This window comes from Taudactylus pleione, unplaced genomic scaffold (assembly GCF_031769625.1).
Source record: "Taudactylus pleione unplaced genomic scaffold, aTauple2 ptg000145l, whole genome shotgun sequence".
NCBI lineage: Eukaryota > Metazoa > Chordata > Amphibia > Anura > Myobatrachidae > Taudactylus > Taudactylus pleione.
In genome coordinates, this window is record NW_028284547.1 from 6,172,666 (window position 1) to 6,187,209 (window position 14,544).

At 36.1% G+C, this 14,544-nt stretch overlaps 1 pseudogene; it reads left to right on the forward strand.

Annotated features, from left to right (window-relative positions):
- Positions 1-14,289, forward strand: part of LOC148522661 (uncharacterized) — a 117,674-nt pseudogene extending 103,385 nt beyond the window's left edge.
- The last annotated feature ends 255 nt before the right edge of the window (positions 14,290-14,544 follow it).

A 14,544-nucleotide genomic window follows, 5' to 3' on the forward strand; every position in this document is an offset into this window, starting at 1 on the left:
AGGTTTAGGATTAATGTGCGGGTACAGGGAGGTTAGATTTAGGCATTAAGAGGGAGGTTAGATTTAGGCAATGATTAGGTGTAGGGGAAGGGTTAGGATACCTAATGACAGGTGCTTGTTACCTAAACCTGATACCAACATATTTTGACATCCAGGATCCCAAGTGTCAGCATTAATACCCATCCCATTTAAAATCCAATTTTTTTATCCTAGTTGTAATACTTATGTGTCTATTGTAAAGAGGTAGTGTGTGAGGCTCAGTATATTATATTTAATAGTATTAGAATAAATACAGGGTGCTGTGGGTGACTGAGCAGGGACACAACAAAAATTAAAAATAATGAAGATTAATCAATTGTATTATTTTGATTTTACATGAAATTGAGAGACTGTGTCAGAATTACAAGATGACAGTTCATCCATTGCCTTTATCACTGTGTGATCACCTGTTGTATAATCAAGGATCTTTATTCCAGTTGTCAATCATGGATCAGTCTATGTTGTCAGTGTATGGAAAACGAATATCACACCTCTATTTGCAGTAGTAGCTCTTTGTCAACATCTACTAGTATATAAGGATATCTGAGAAAGTAAAATAAGGGACGTTTCAAATCCTAACAGTGTTTTACAATCTCATAGAGGATCTCAGCTCTTTTTTTAAGTAGTCAGGGAAAGTTAATGGTTCATGCATTGCTTTGTTAGTTAATAGAAAATAGATATCATCCTTTACACTACCGACAGTGGCACAATATGGCAGGTGGCATCAGAAATGTTTATTTTGTAAATGGACTGATGACCACAGCCTGTATTCATTGGCCCAAGCAAGAGTTTTATTATTTCTGTCATATAGTAATGTTTAATTTGCAGCAATTCTACAACAAAGATCTGATTTAGGTATCATCTGAATAGTAGATGGTGAAATGTGTCTGCTGCTAGAACTCAAATTACAATTCATTTGGCCTATAGTCTGAGATGCTATTAATAGATTAATTCTGATGGCAGTGAGTATAATAACTGTATCCTCTGTCTGTCATCCACATAGGAGCCTGTTACTTCATAGAATTGTATGGTGTTTCTTGCACTTGGTGAAACTTTCAAAATTGTGGCAATTTCCCAGATTGTATGGCCATAAATTCTTAAAATAATGATAATAGGCAATATCAAGCAAAAAAATATGATAAACTGATTGTGAATTAATATTTACTATGTCTAATTTTTACTCAAGTTCTAGAGTTCTTTTTGGGTTGCATTTGAAAAAAAATACATTAAAATTATTTTAAAAACAAAATCATACATATGTATTAACTACACTATTTATATATTTCTAAGAAACTCAAATTAAGTCTTTGTATCACAATGTCTTTAAGATTATGAGAAAAATAAATGTTTTACCACCTCCAAATTTTACTTAAGATTTAAATGAAAACTACTTGATGGGGGGAATTTGAAATATAAATTACACTAAAATTCTCCTATTAAAAGAAAATTCACACATAGTCATTAGCTGGACTATTTATATATGTCTAAGACACTCATATTAAGCTTTTATATCACAATGTCTTTACGATCATGAGAAACGTAATTTCATTCAAATCGCAAACATTTTACCTTTTCTATCTATCTATCTATCTATCTATCTATCTATCTATCTATCTATCTATCTATCTATCTATCTATGTTTTATTATATAAAATGAAGCATTGTGAATATCCTGTTATTATATAGAACTGGTCTTTCTGCTGAAACTCTGCCCAGACAATAGGTGACTCCTAAACAAAACATCCCTGTGGTGACATAACAGGATGCCAGAGGCTTCTATGATCTAATTAGAATACAAGGTGTTACCCCTGCTAAAGTTTAATTAGCATTTCCCATTATAGTACATGACTTTAGGAATATGTACACATTTACAAGACAAGGAGCTAGGCACGAGAAGCTGCTGTGTTTATGTGTCACATCTAAGTGTAAGAATTCCTTCTGGTCATCCTGGGAACTATGGTGAGAGATGGGGTGGAATGACTATAAATGGGCTGTATCAGGCTGCTGATAGAAGAGTTGCTGGTTTATTTGCTGTTTGGAGCTGGAAGGAGGAAGATATAAGAAATACATATTAATCTGTGCATCAGGTTAGTGTATAAAAAAGGGATTTCTTGGTGGCATGTCCTTCAAAGTATCTTACGTATTACTCTGTGCATTAAGTTAGTATATATAAAGGGATATCTAGGCACTAGCTCTGTCAAACTATCTTACATTTTACTCTGTGCATCAGGTTAGTATATATAAAGTGGTATCTAGTTTGCAGCTTATCATTAGTATATTACATATTTCTGTGTGCTTCAGGTTAGTATATATAAAGGAATATCTAGGTGGCAGCTCAAACATATTTCATTACTTATTGCTCAGTGCATCAGGTTAGTTTGGTACTTTTACTTTTATATATAGTTCTAATACACTCATAGGCATATTCATTTCCACATTTTTTTCCATGTATATAAAGCTCTAGGTTTAATGCCCAGAGCTATTCCATTAGTTGCAGGGGTATAACTAGGTATTTGAAGGCCCCATAGCAAAATTTTGCAAGGGCCCCTATGTACCACACATTGGTGAAAAATGTATATAACACATGTAACTTTGACATGGAAGATGCCCCCCCCCCTCAGCTCTGGGCCCCAAAGCATCTTCACCTTTTTCACCCATGGTAGTTATCCCCATGATTTGTTGTAAAATTTCTAGTGTGAGAAAGCCGCAGGTAGCATGTGGTAACCCATAGACTCAGTATTAAGTGTTTGAATCTACAGGTTTCACTGTGCATTAATCCTCAGAGGGTGTGATCTAACATAGATTTATCTTTTCACACCTGAGGCAAAATCTGAATTTCAGGTGTTAAACTAGTGTCAAAATGAATCTGCCCCTTAATCTTATACAAATGCCCATATGCTACTGGACACATGTATATTTGTTTCATAATACAAAATATTATGTCTAATTAGTTTAGCACAGTTTTCTCCAGATTTTGTGATGTACCCTAGGCCCTTACACCAAACTTACATATGTCTCTAACACAAATATAATAATTATCATTTTAACAACCTGGTGTCTCATACAGCAGTGATCACTGATTTCTCTGCACACATCACACTGAGGTAAATGACTTTGAGATGGTCACATTATCCCCATTCCCATGGTGTGTGCAGAGATAATGGCGGCATCCTGGTGCATCAGCTGACAGTAGGTATGACAGGATCAGTAGAATGTATTTCCCATCTATGGTCAGTGCAGGGGGTGAGTAATGTATAATCTGCACAATCTGAGGTATGAAGAAATTTTGGGAACATATATAGACTGTGTTTTTTATATCAAGTATCTATCTGCTGCAGGAGGATAGATGGAAATGAGGATGTACAGTAGCAAATTGAACATATATTACAATTTTAAAACAATGTAAAATGACTGGGTCATATTTGTTAGTTTATTTAAATATAAATCATGTTCCTAATACTGTATAATATAACAAAATTAGTCTACAAGTAGATGTAACCCTGTAATATTTATGCTTTTAAAAATTAACTTTTTTCTTTTTAGGACAAATAAGGAGCAGATTCTGCACTAAGAATATTAGAATACATTTTGGAAAGTGAATTTTTTTTCTGATCAAGCAAAATAAAAATAAAAATTCTACTGGAAGATCTGCAAAAGCAACTTTCTTTTTCTGAATAGCAAAAACATTTATAGCTAATTACTATCTCATCTCATTTACAGTTAATTAATATCACATCAAATACATGATGAGTCTTACAGGAGAGAAACTGCATCTGTGCTCTGAGTGTAACAAAAGCTATACATATAAATCAGAGCTTCTCAGACATCAGATGACGCACACAGGAGAGAAACCATTTACATGTTTTGAATGTAGCAAGTGTTTTTCTCAAAAGCAACAGCTTGTTAAACATCAAATGATTCACACAGGAGAGAAGCCATTTAAATGCTCTGAATGTAGCAAGTGTTTTACCAATAAACTAAATCATGATAAACATCAGATGATTCACACCGGAGAGAAGCCATTTAAATGCTCTGAATGCAGCAAATGTTTTTCTCAAAAGATACAGCTCATTACACATCAAATGAGTCACACAGGAGTGAGGCCATTTACATGCTCTGAATGCAGCAAGTGTTTTAACAGCAAGCAATCACTTGTTAAACATCTGAGGATTCATACAGGAGAGAAGCTATTTAAATGCTCTGAATGTAGCAATTGTTTTAACACCAAGTATGAACTTGTTATACATCAGAGAATTCACACAGAAGAGAAGCCATATAAATGCTCTGAATGCAGCAAATGTTTTACAAAAAAGCAAAATCTTGTTATACATCAGAGGAGACACACAGGAGAGAATCCATTTATATGCTCTGAATGTAGCAAGTGTTTTAACACCAAGCAAGACCTTGTCAGACATCAAAGAATTCACACTGGAGAAAAGCCATTTAAATGCTCTGAATGCAGCAAATGTTTTACACAAAAGCCAAGTCTTGTTAAACATCAGAGAAGTCACACAGGAGAGAAGCCATTTATGTGCTCTGAATGTAGCAATTGTTTTTACACCAAGCAAGAACTTGTTAGACATCAGAGAATTCACACAGGAGAGAAGCCATATAAATGCTCTGAATGCTGCAAATATTTTACCCATAAACATCATCTTGTTTTACATAAAAGGATTCACATATGAGAGAAGCCATATAAATGCTCTGAATGCAGAAAGTGTTTTTCACAAGAGTCATCTCTTCTTAGACATCAGAGGAGTCACAGAGGAGAGAAACACTATAAATGCTAAGAATGTAGTAAGAGATTTACTACAAAGATACAATTTATTAATCACATGAGGAATCACTCTGAGGGCCTAAATATATCATGTGTTTCATATGCTAGATAACTTGTATAACTTCTATATGTTTACATGTGAGGACATTATTATTTTCTAAATGCGAAAGGTGTTTTATATAAATCAGTCTTCTTAAAGACACGAGAGAAGAAACATCTGTAGTTTATTATCTATACCCGTGTAATGTAATAAACAATGTCTATGTTGAACCAACAAAAAGGTGGTGCTACTTCTAACACCTAATACTGTAGAACACACCAAACAAAAGAGAACATTTTAGTTATACTGGAAAATTAACTATTTCAAAGAAAATAAATAATGGGTATAGGGTGCTACACTTTTCGTAATTGTTTCCTGATCAAAACCTGAAGATCAATCCCAGAGATCTAACATAATTGAGATATATAAAAATATGGTGAGGAGAACTGATCTTTATAAAAGTCACTTTGAGTGGAATCTATTTTATGTCAATTTAAAATAGAGTTAATATTTAGCTCATATGTAGCTGTTCTGTTTTTTTATTACAATGTGTGGTTGATGTCCTCAAAGATTCAGAATTTTTGGTAATTTTACATATAACTAGAAAAATAAATAGCACAATGTGTGAACCAGACCTTAGTATGATATAATTGAATTGGTATCAAAATGGTGTCTAGAGCATACCCCTACTCACTCAACATAGCAGGGTAAAATGCCTACAAAGGTATATTTTACAGTATTTTGATTCATAAAGGACAGAGGTTATATTTGTTGGCTTCGCTTTTAAAAGATTGGTTTTCTATGTTGTACCTCACTTACATTCATAAACAGTGGTGTGTACTTATAACTGTATCTTTATAGCTGGTTTACTGTAGGGCGTACCAGTAATCATGGTGAGAGAAGTGGAGTCAATCATGTAGGTGTTTCTTTTTTTCACATGTGGCAACCATTTAAAAAAAACTGATACATTTTGAAAATATTCCAAATATTTAATAAAGAAAAGTTTAGCAAAGCAACAATAAAAGACAATTTTTATACAAATTCAATTACATCTTACTGAGGTCTAGTTCCCATTGTGCTATTTCTTTCTCTATATACATGTGAAATTACCTAAAATATGGAATCTTTGAAGACACCAACCAAATGCTAATAAAGAAAGCAGAACTACTTCTTTTTAGTTGAGCTAAGTATTAACTTTGTCTCAAATTCACATAAAATAAATTCCACTCAAGGTGACTTTTAAAGTAGCGCCATTCTCTGCACCATATTTTTATATTATCATGGAATATTGCACTGGTCTAAAACATAACTTTATATATTTTCTATAAAAGTAAAATTATCCAAATTGATTAATTATATCAAAATATTACAACATAAAATATAGTAAAGAAAGGGACAAATATGTATAAAGAATTGATTTAAAAAATCAATGGAACTACTACAAGTGTTGATTGTGCTTCCAACGTTGTGACGGATCTCTGTAATATACAGCTGTTCTGTTCATGCAGGTGCTGGGACTAATAGCATAATGAGCTTTCTATCCAGTTAAAAGTTCTAGCAGCTCCTCTCAGTACTGGGATTCCTTCTATAGGAAACAGTGTATGATAAACTATAAATAATGTGCTTAGTTAGCTCCAGTATATATATATATATATATATATATATATATATATGCATGTAATTTCTAGACCTGGTTGTTCCCATCCCAGATTCCATACTCTGGTGTCCTGACATATTATGTTTATATAATCATAGTATTAAGGATGTTGTACACAGATATACTGTGCATTATTGTCAATATTTGAAGATGCGGTTCACCCCCATCTTAGTACAGTCAGCATTAAAGTCAGCAGTCAGCATAAGTAATCACACCTGTCATTCTTTCCAGTCTGTAGGACCTATTGTTTAATTATGATAACAATGTTTCTAAAAGAAGATGTTAATCTGTCATTCAGAACCTACAAAGGGATAAGGTAATCAACAAGCTGACCCAACTTTGTGCTCTATATTCTAGAACATATCCTTGGGTGGAATAAGAAGGTTACCTGTTAGCATTTTAAAGAGCAATCTTTTTGTTTCTGGGATAACAGGTTGTGCTCTGCCAGGGGGTCAGATCCTTAAACCCGATATGCTCACAAAGGTTCGTTATAAGCAGCCATTGTGGCTCATTTCTATCATGGGTCCCAGCAATTACTGGGCTGCAGAGTCCCACATCATTTCACATGTTCTGCCTAATGGTCCTACTGGTTGCTAGGCAATTGGTACTCCAAGCAGCCCCAGGGAATTGTGGTCCCCACTATTTCTTAGCAGCCAGGATGCTGGCTCTATGTGCAGCATTTCAGCTGCATTGAATATTTCATTAGGGGAAAACTCTCTCTTCCTTTCTCCCATTGGTTCTGGTGTCTTTAATTCAGCCCCACACATTCCTGCCTGAGATAGTTTATACTTTAGTGTCACTTTCTTATCCTATTCCTCTCACTGCTTGTATTGAATCCCCCTGCTGCCTTTGTCTTACTATGCTGTTTGCTCCTGGTATCCCATTTTGCTCTGGGACATGTCTCTAGCCTTATCTCTGATGTTTATCCCACCTGCTGGCTACCTCAGCTCAAGCCTCATGGTTAATTCATGTGGCCAAACTACCATGGATAGCTACTATGGCCTCAGTTCTGCCAAGGAATTTCCCAGACCCCATCTACTCCAGCTTAATGCTGCAATTATCTGTTAATTGTATAATCCCCAACTGTCTAGGAAGTTAACACCTGGTGGCATCCTAAGAAATGGTGAGTGCACTTATTTCTTAGGATACAATTGACTGTTGTTATAGATACAAATGGCAAACTAAGGGTTTTTGAGTTGACACTTCACTTCAACAGGAATGCTGCCTTCTGGACTTTGTGAGGATCTATCCCAAAATATCATAGATAATAGTAGATTTATGTGGAAATAGGTGTGGAATTCTCGCTACCCATTGGGTCACTAAATTGGTAGGTATAAATTAAAATACTTATGTGTAAATATTGAATGTTTGTCTGTATTTTCCTTTCGTGTTCATCTGGTTGAGATGTTTTTCATATGAGCATGAATAATTGACAAAAAATTAAAGAACAATGTGGAGTATTGCCCATAGTCATCAATATATGTGATTACAACCTAAGAGGGGCAAACCTAAACTCACTGAACAGAGATCAGTAAACTGCTTAACAGGTGTATTTTTTCTTTCAGTCAGTATAGTATATAAAACCTCCTACATACGGCAAGATTTATATTACAGGAAAAAAGGGGTTGCATACAAAGACTTACTAGGTAGAAGCTGGGATGATTCCCTAAAAAGATATCTTTGTTTTCCCTTCTTATTTTTGCAGATTTAGAAAAGGGTGGGTGTTTCCTCTTATGATGCACTTAACTCACAATAAATGAAGTACAGTTACTCCTTTAAAATGTACCATTCTCTACAGATAAACACATAGACAGAAATTGATGCTCTTTTGGAAAGCGCACCTCTTTGAGTAGACGTAGATAAAACCTATCACGGTATCTTTAATCTGGGTTAATAACTGCGCACCATTACTCACACAATTGGCAGTGTATTCACTTTCATAAGGGTATCTTTTTTTCAAATGGTTATCACAATCATACACTAGATTCCCATAGTGAAAGTATCAATAAACTTTATTTACATAACATAATGCTGGTATTAATAAAAAGTAAATTATATATATATATATATATATATATATAGCATGTAGGCGGCACTCTGTCTCCAAAAAAAGCTGACACAGGTCATAGTGGATAAATCACCAACGTTTCAGAGCGTTTAATATAGCTCCTTCATCAAGGTACAAACAAATAACATATGCACAACACCAACATTTATACTCACATATCTCCACGTGCACACCAGACTGTGTGCCATCCAGGGTCGGGGCTCCCGCTGATGACGTCATCAACACTCGCACCACACCAGCGTTAGCAACGTGCCAGTCATGTGACTGTGGAGACGCCAACCACACAGGTCTCCATTGCCCTGGTAACACACAGTACAACGGAAATGCAACAATATTAGAGAGTGCAGAGAAATAACAATAAAATAGATAAAACAGCAACATCACCGCTTAATAAACATATCTGATATAGAATAATAGAATACATCATAATGAAGGCATAACTACATTACTATAGGTAGAGAGGAGCATAAAGCCAATACGTACATATAAACACAGGACGTGTAGTTAAGAGATATTGCCCTTATAGAATAATCATAATAGTCCCATCAACTTGGAACATGTACAAAATAAGTATACATGTCCCAGAAATTAAAAAATATCATATAGTGCCATATATTATCATCATTGTTAACCTAGAGCATTCAACAAGTAATTAGGAAGATAAATATATATGATCAAATACTCAAAGAATAATCCAAGAGCATAAAAACTCCACACCCATAAAAATGAATAGATGATATCATAGAACCGGCAATAAGGTACACCCACTAGATAATTACGATGTTCTATAGAAAAGGCCCCGTGGGGCTAATGCATCCAATTTGAAGATCCAGCATGACTCACACTGTAGTAGTTTACGGGATCTATCACCACCTCTGGGACATTTGAGTATATGATCAATGATCATGTACCATAGTGAAGCCACACTGTGACCATGCTGGGCAAAGTGTTGACCCACTGGCTGGTCACTACCACCCACATTGATGGCCGCCCGAATGGCTGACTGATGTAGAGCCATACGTTCTCTAAGTGTCCTATCCATCTTACCGACGCAGATCAAGCCACAAGGGCATGTAATCACATATACAACAAACTTAGTTGTACATGTTAAACGATGATAAATCTTATACCTATAGCCACTATAGGCATGGCAGAAATTTTTGCCCACCGTCAAAGAACGGCAAATCAGTCAATCAAGGCATCTAAAACATCCCAATTTAGGACATAAAAACTCACAAGAACAATCAGTCTTCATTCTGTTGATATCAGTTTTAACTAACCAGTTACATAAATTACGCCCCCTGGTGTAACAGGGCATTATCCTAGTCTTATGTAAGTTAAGGTCAGGATCCGTACTGACAATCGGCGACAATCTCTTAGATGATTGACTGATAATGTTACTCTGGGTATGAAAATGATTAACCCATGGTATCCTCGACTCATCTTTGTTTTTAATCCTATCAGACCTAAGCAGGTCAGACCTGGGAATTGACAAGGCTCTAGTCTTGGCTTGTTCTAAAGTACCCCTTGCCAGAAATTTGGTACTCATAAGGTCTATTTATTTTAGAGCTGAATACTCATCACTACATATTCTACGGGCACATAGAAATTGTGAAAAAGGCAAACCATATTTTAATGATCTAGGGTGGCAGCTATTAAAGTGCAAAAATTTATTCCTATCTGTAGGTTTACTAAACAATTCTGTAATCAATGTGTCATCATACAGCCTCAATTTAACATCCAAATAATTCACACTGATCTTATCGATGTTAAATGTGAATTTAATCGGACTAGCCAATTTGTTATGATTCTCAACTAATTCAATAAATTGTGGCTCTGTGCCTGTCCAAATTAAGAAAATGTCGTCTATGTATCTGGTATAGAAGAAAATATTACCAGACACATAGACGTCATCAGCGGGAGACCCGACCCTGGATGGCGCACAGTCTGGTTTGCACGTGGAGATATGTGAGTATAAATGTTGGTGTTGTGCCTGAGGTGACAAAGTGCCAAGTCTATGAATCCACTGTGCCTCACAATGAAGCAAATTATCTGCACAATCACCTCTACGAATTGACTCCGGGACATGGTCAATCAAAATAAACCGCAAAGTAGCTAAACCATGTCCTACATTTAAAAAATGCCTAGCCACTGGTTGGTCACTATGGTTTTTTTCAAAAGCCAATTTGATGGCAGCCAAAGTAAAGCCATACTTTCCACGAATTATATGCTCAGTCTTGCCCACATAGCTGAGTCCACATGGACAGGTGATCAGGTAAATTACAAATTTTGTTAAACATGTAAGCCTATGTCTAATAGACAGGCACTTCCCACTATGTGGGTGAATGAAATTCAGTACCCGTATTCATGTAATGACATGTGAGGCAGTTAAGACACCTGAAACAACCTAACTTAAGGGACATAAAATTGGACACAGCCGGCACCTAGAATCTAAACCAGTAACAACAGTTTTCATAACAAAATCTTTAATATTACATCGCCTAGTATAACAAGGCATAATCCGTGTCTCACTTAATCTAAGTGCATCATCCCATTGCACAATAGGCTACAGACTCTTAGGTACCTTGCTGATCTCTTTGCTAATTAGGTTAAAATGATTCACCCACAGTAACTTTTTTTTCAGTTTCAGGTCTCGCATGTTTGTATAAGAGCTGTTCTCTAGGAATGGACATCGCACGCTTTTTAGCCTTAACCAATGCATCATAACTATAACCTCTTGTTAGAAAATTCTTGATCATCTTATCAATATGTTCTTCAGCTACCCCTTTATCACTACAGATGCATTTAGCCCACAAAAACTGAGAATATGGTAATCCATATTTGCATGACTTAGGGTGAAAACTGCTCACATGTAGCAGTGTGTTACTATCTGTGGGTTTTTGAAATAATGTAGTTTTCAATTTTCCATCCACAAGATTAATTTCCACATCAAGGAAGTGACTCTGTGGGCATCTATATTATACATTAATTTTATGGGGCTAGTTGTAGCATTATGGCTCAACATAAAATCCACAAATTGTTGCTTGGTACCTGACCAGATCACAAAAAGGTCATCTATGTAAGAGTGTAATGTAAGAATCATTTCCAGAAATTCAATCAGCAACTCCACACTAGGTCCTTTATATAGCTCATTTTCAATCACTAAAGCATCACCCGCTGCAAGGCCCTCCTCATTGGGAATAATGGTATATATGCTTTTTGATATCTTGCATTATTTCGATCTAGCATTTTTTGATACATGTTTTTCTTTTGTGTATATTATTGGTTGCCATGGTAGCGGGCCGCAGATAATGATGCTGCTGGTGAGCATCCATTGGCATTCCCGCTCCCCGGCAGTCAACATGGTGATTGTTAAGGGATATAAGGTCAGTGTTTTTTGTAATGTTGTTATCCTGAAAATGAGACAATAAAATAGTCTTGAAACATTGACTCATATTACCGCTGTGTGAGTGAAGTTTATATCGAGTGCCGCCTGTCTGTGGTTTATTTATCAGATCCATTCCAGAGGGATTCCTAGGAGGGTACTGACATCTACTACATTCAATATTGGGAGTGCTCCCTACATGAGTGACTGTATTTGAGCATTGCGGCTTATACAGCAGACTTGCATTGCTCTGGGCTATAGCACCCAGCTTTTGTGTTATCTCTCTGTCTGGACACTACACATTGTTGGTTTTATAGCTTGTTGTCAATCATGGCAGAGCTTCACGCTTTGGGTGAAGGGATGGAGAATGTGAATCTGGCCATTCAGACACAGCGAACTATACTAAGTTTTTGAGAATCTGAGGCCAAATCAATTTTCTATGAATGTCTGCTGATTGATGAAACTGAGACAGATCCTTTGGAGCTGCTTTATAAAATTGGATTCATCTCAATCAGAGAGAAATTGATTTTTTGTATCATGGAATCTCACTAAGTGATTACCAAAAATCAAAGCACATTCCAAGAGGTTTCAGGGTGCGCATTTCTCCCAAAATTGGTAAATTCAATGTTTCCTTCTGCAAAAGATGGATTATAGTTTTGAATAAGTGCAGCTTCTATTTGATGTTGTTAGTGATTGAGGAATCATCCAGGGAGTTATCACTGATAAAAGAAAAGATCAATATATTCAAAGCTGCTCATAAGGAAGCATTTGTAAATGACTTATCATCCAATTGGATGGATAAATTGACTAGCCAGGTGTCAGTATACAAGCATGACCTCATTGCCATTAAAAATAAAAAGCTTGATAAGATCAATATGGACTATGAACAAAACTGGGTCTATCATTGGATAGGAACAGGTACTAGGGAATGGGGGCAATTTGAATGTGGCCATTACTAATGGAGACGGATGCAGTGTTTGGATGGCCATACTGATTCTTCACAGGAGGTACCATCTACTAGTGAATCTGACAGTCAGATAACAAGACATTCAGAGACAACTGCACTCCCATTAGGGGTTCTGACTTGGCACAGTGCCACAAGCGGTGTTGGCGATATAAAAGAAGGGGTGGACAGAGGAAAAGGCAGAGGGAGAGTCGGCAGACCCCTATTGCAGTGGAGACACTAGTATTTAATCTTTACTCACACCAATTGACCAACATTGAGATTGAAGTGTTAAGCAGGGATTTGTTTTTCATCCCCACAGCTCAATTTAATAATTTACAAGGAGAGGTTGAGAAATACAAATTGAATCGACAGTTGAAATTTCAGGAACATTTTAAAGAAACCAAGACTAGTGATGATGTGAGTGAAAAGATGGGGTCTTATATTCCTAGTCAGCTAAAGAAGCTGCAAAAGAGGAGTACTTTTGAACCACAGTCTAATAACTCTTCTATACATACTTTTTCCCATATGCTTAGCACTTGTATTGAGTCTTTGAAAAATTCAATGTGTAATACTAAATATGCTCCTTACAACAATTTAAGCAAACTTGAACGTTTGGTCCTGCATGATCTGTCTCGGTATACTGATATCATGATTCGCCCCACTGATAAAGGCGGGACAATCATGGTACAGGATTTGTTTGTATATAAAACTAAAGTGGAAAGACAGCTTGCAGATAATTTAGTTTACAGATCTCTTTCTGGGGATCCTACAGTTAAATTTTGTAAGGAATTAACCTATTTGCTAATAACAGCTGTGCAAAAAGGTATTATCACTGAGGAATTGATGATGGCTTTGATCCCTGCTCACCCAACTGTTCCCTTTTTCTATTCACTGCCTAAACTGCACAAGAGTATTACATGTCCACCAGGAAGGCCCATTATTGCAGCAAGGGGTTCATTATTTCAGGCTGTCTCAATGTATCTTGATGCTTTGCTACAGCCTTGTATTATCAATAGTCCTGGCTATTTGTTAGATACAACAGCTTTTCTTAATAAGCTTATTGAGATTATAGACATACCTGGTAAATATTTTTTTTGTAGCATCCATATCTCAAATCTATATACCATTATTCCCCATGAGGATGGCTTTGCAGCAGTTCGTGCTTTAGTGGTTGACAATGAGTTATATAGAGGACCTAGTGTGGAGTTGCTGATTGAATTGCGGTATATGATTCTTACGCATAATTACTTTTTGTATGATGGGAAGTTTTTCCTACAAATTCATGGTTGTGCAATGGGGTCCAGTGTGGCCCCATCATATGCTAATACATATATGTTGGTGGATGAATGTAAGATCTTTTTCAGCAAGGGTGCATAAAAGCATACTGTAGATACATAGATGTCCTTTTTGTGATCTGGTCAGGTACCAAGCAACAATTTGTGGATTTTATGTTGAGCCATAATGCTACAACTAGCCCCTTAAAATTCACGTATAATATAGATGCCCACAGAGTCACCTTCCTTGATGTGGATATTAATCTTGTGGATGGAAAATTGAAAATCTCATTATTTCAAAAACCCACAGATAGGAACACGCTGCTACATGCAAGCAGTTTTCACCCTAAGTCATGCA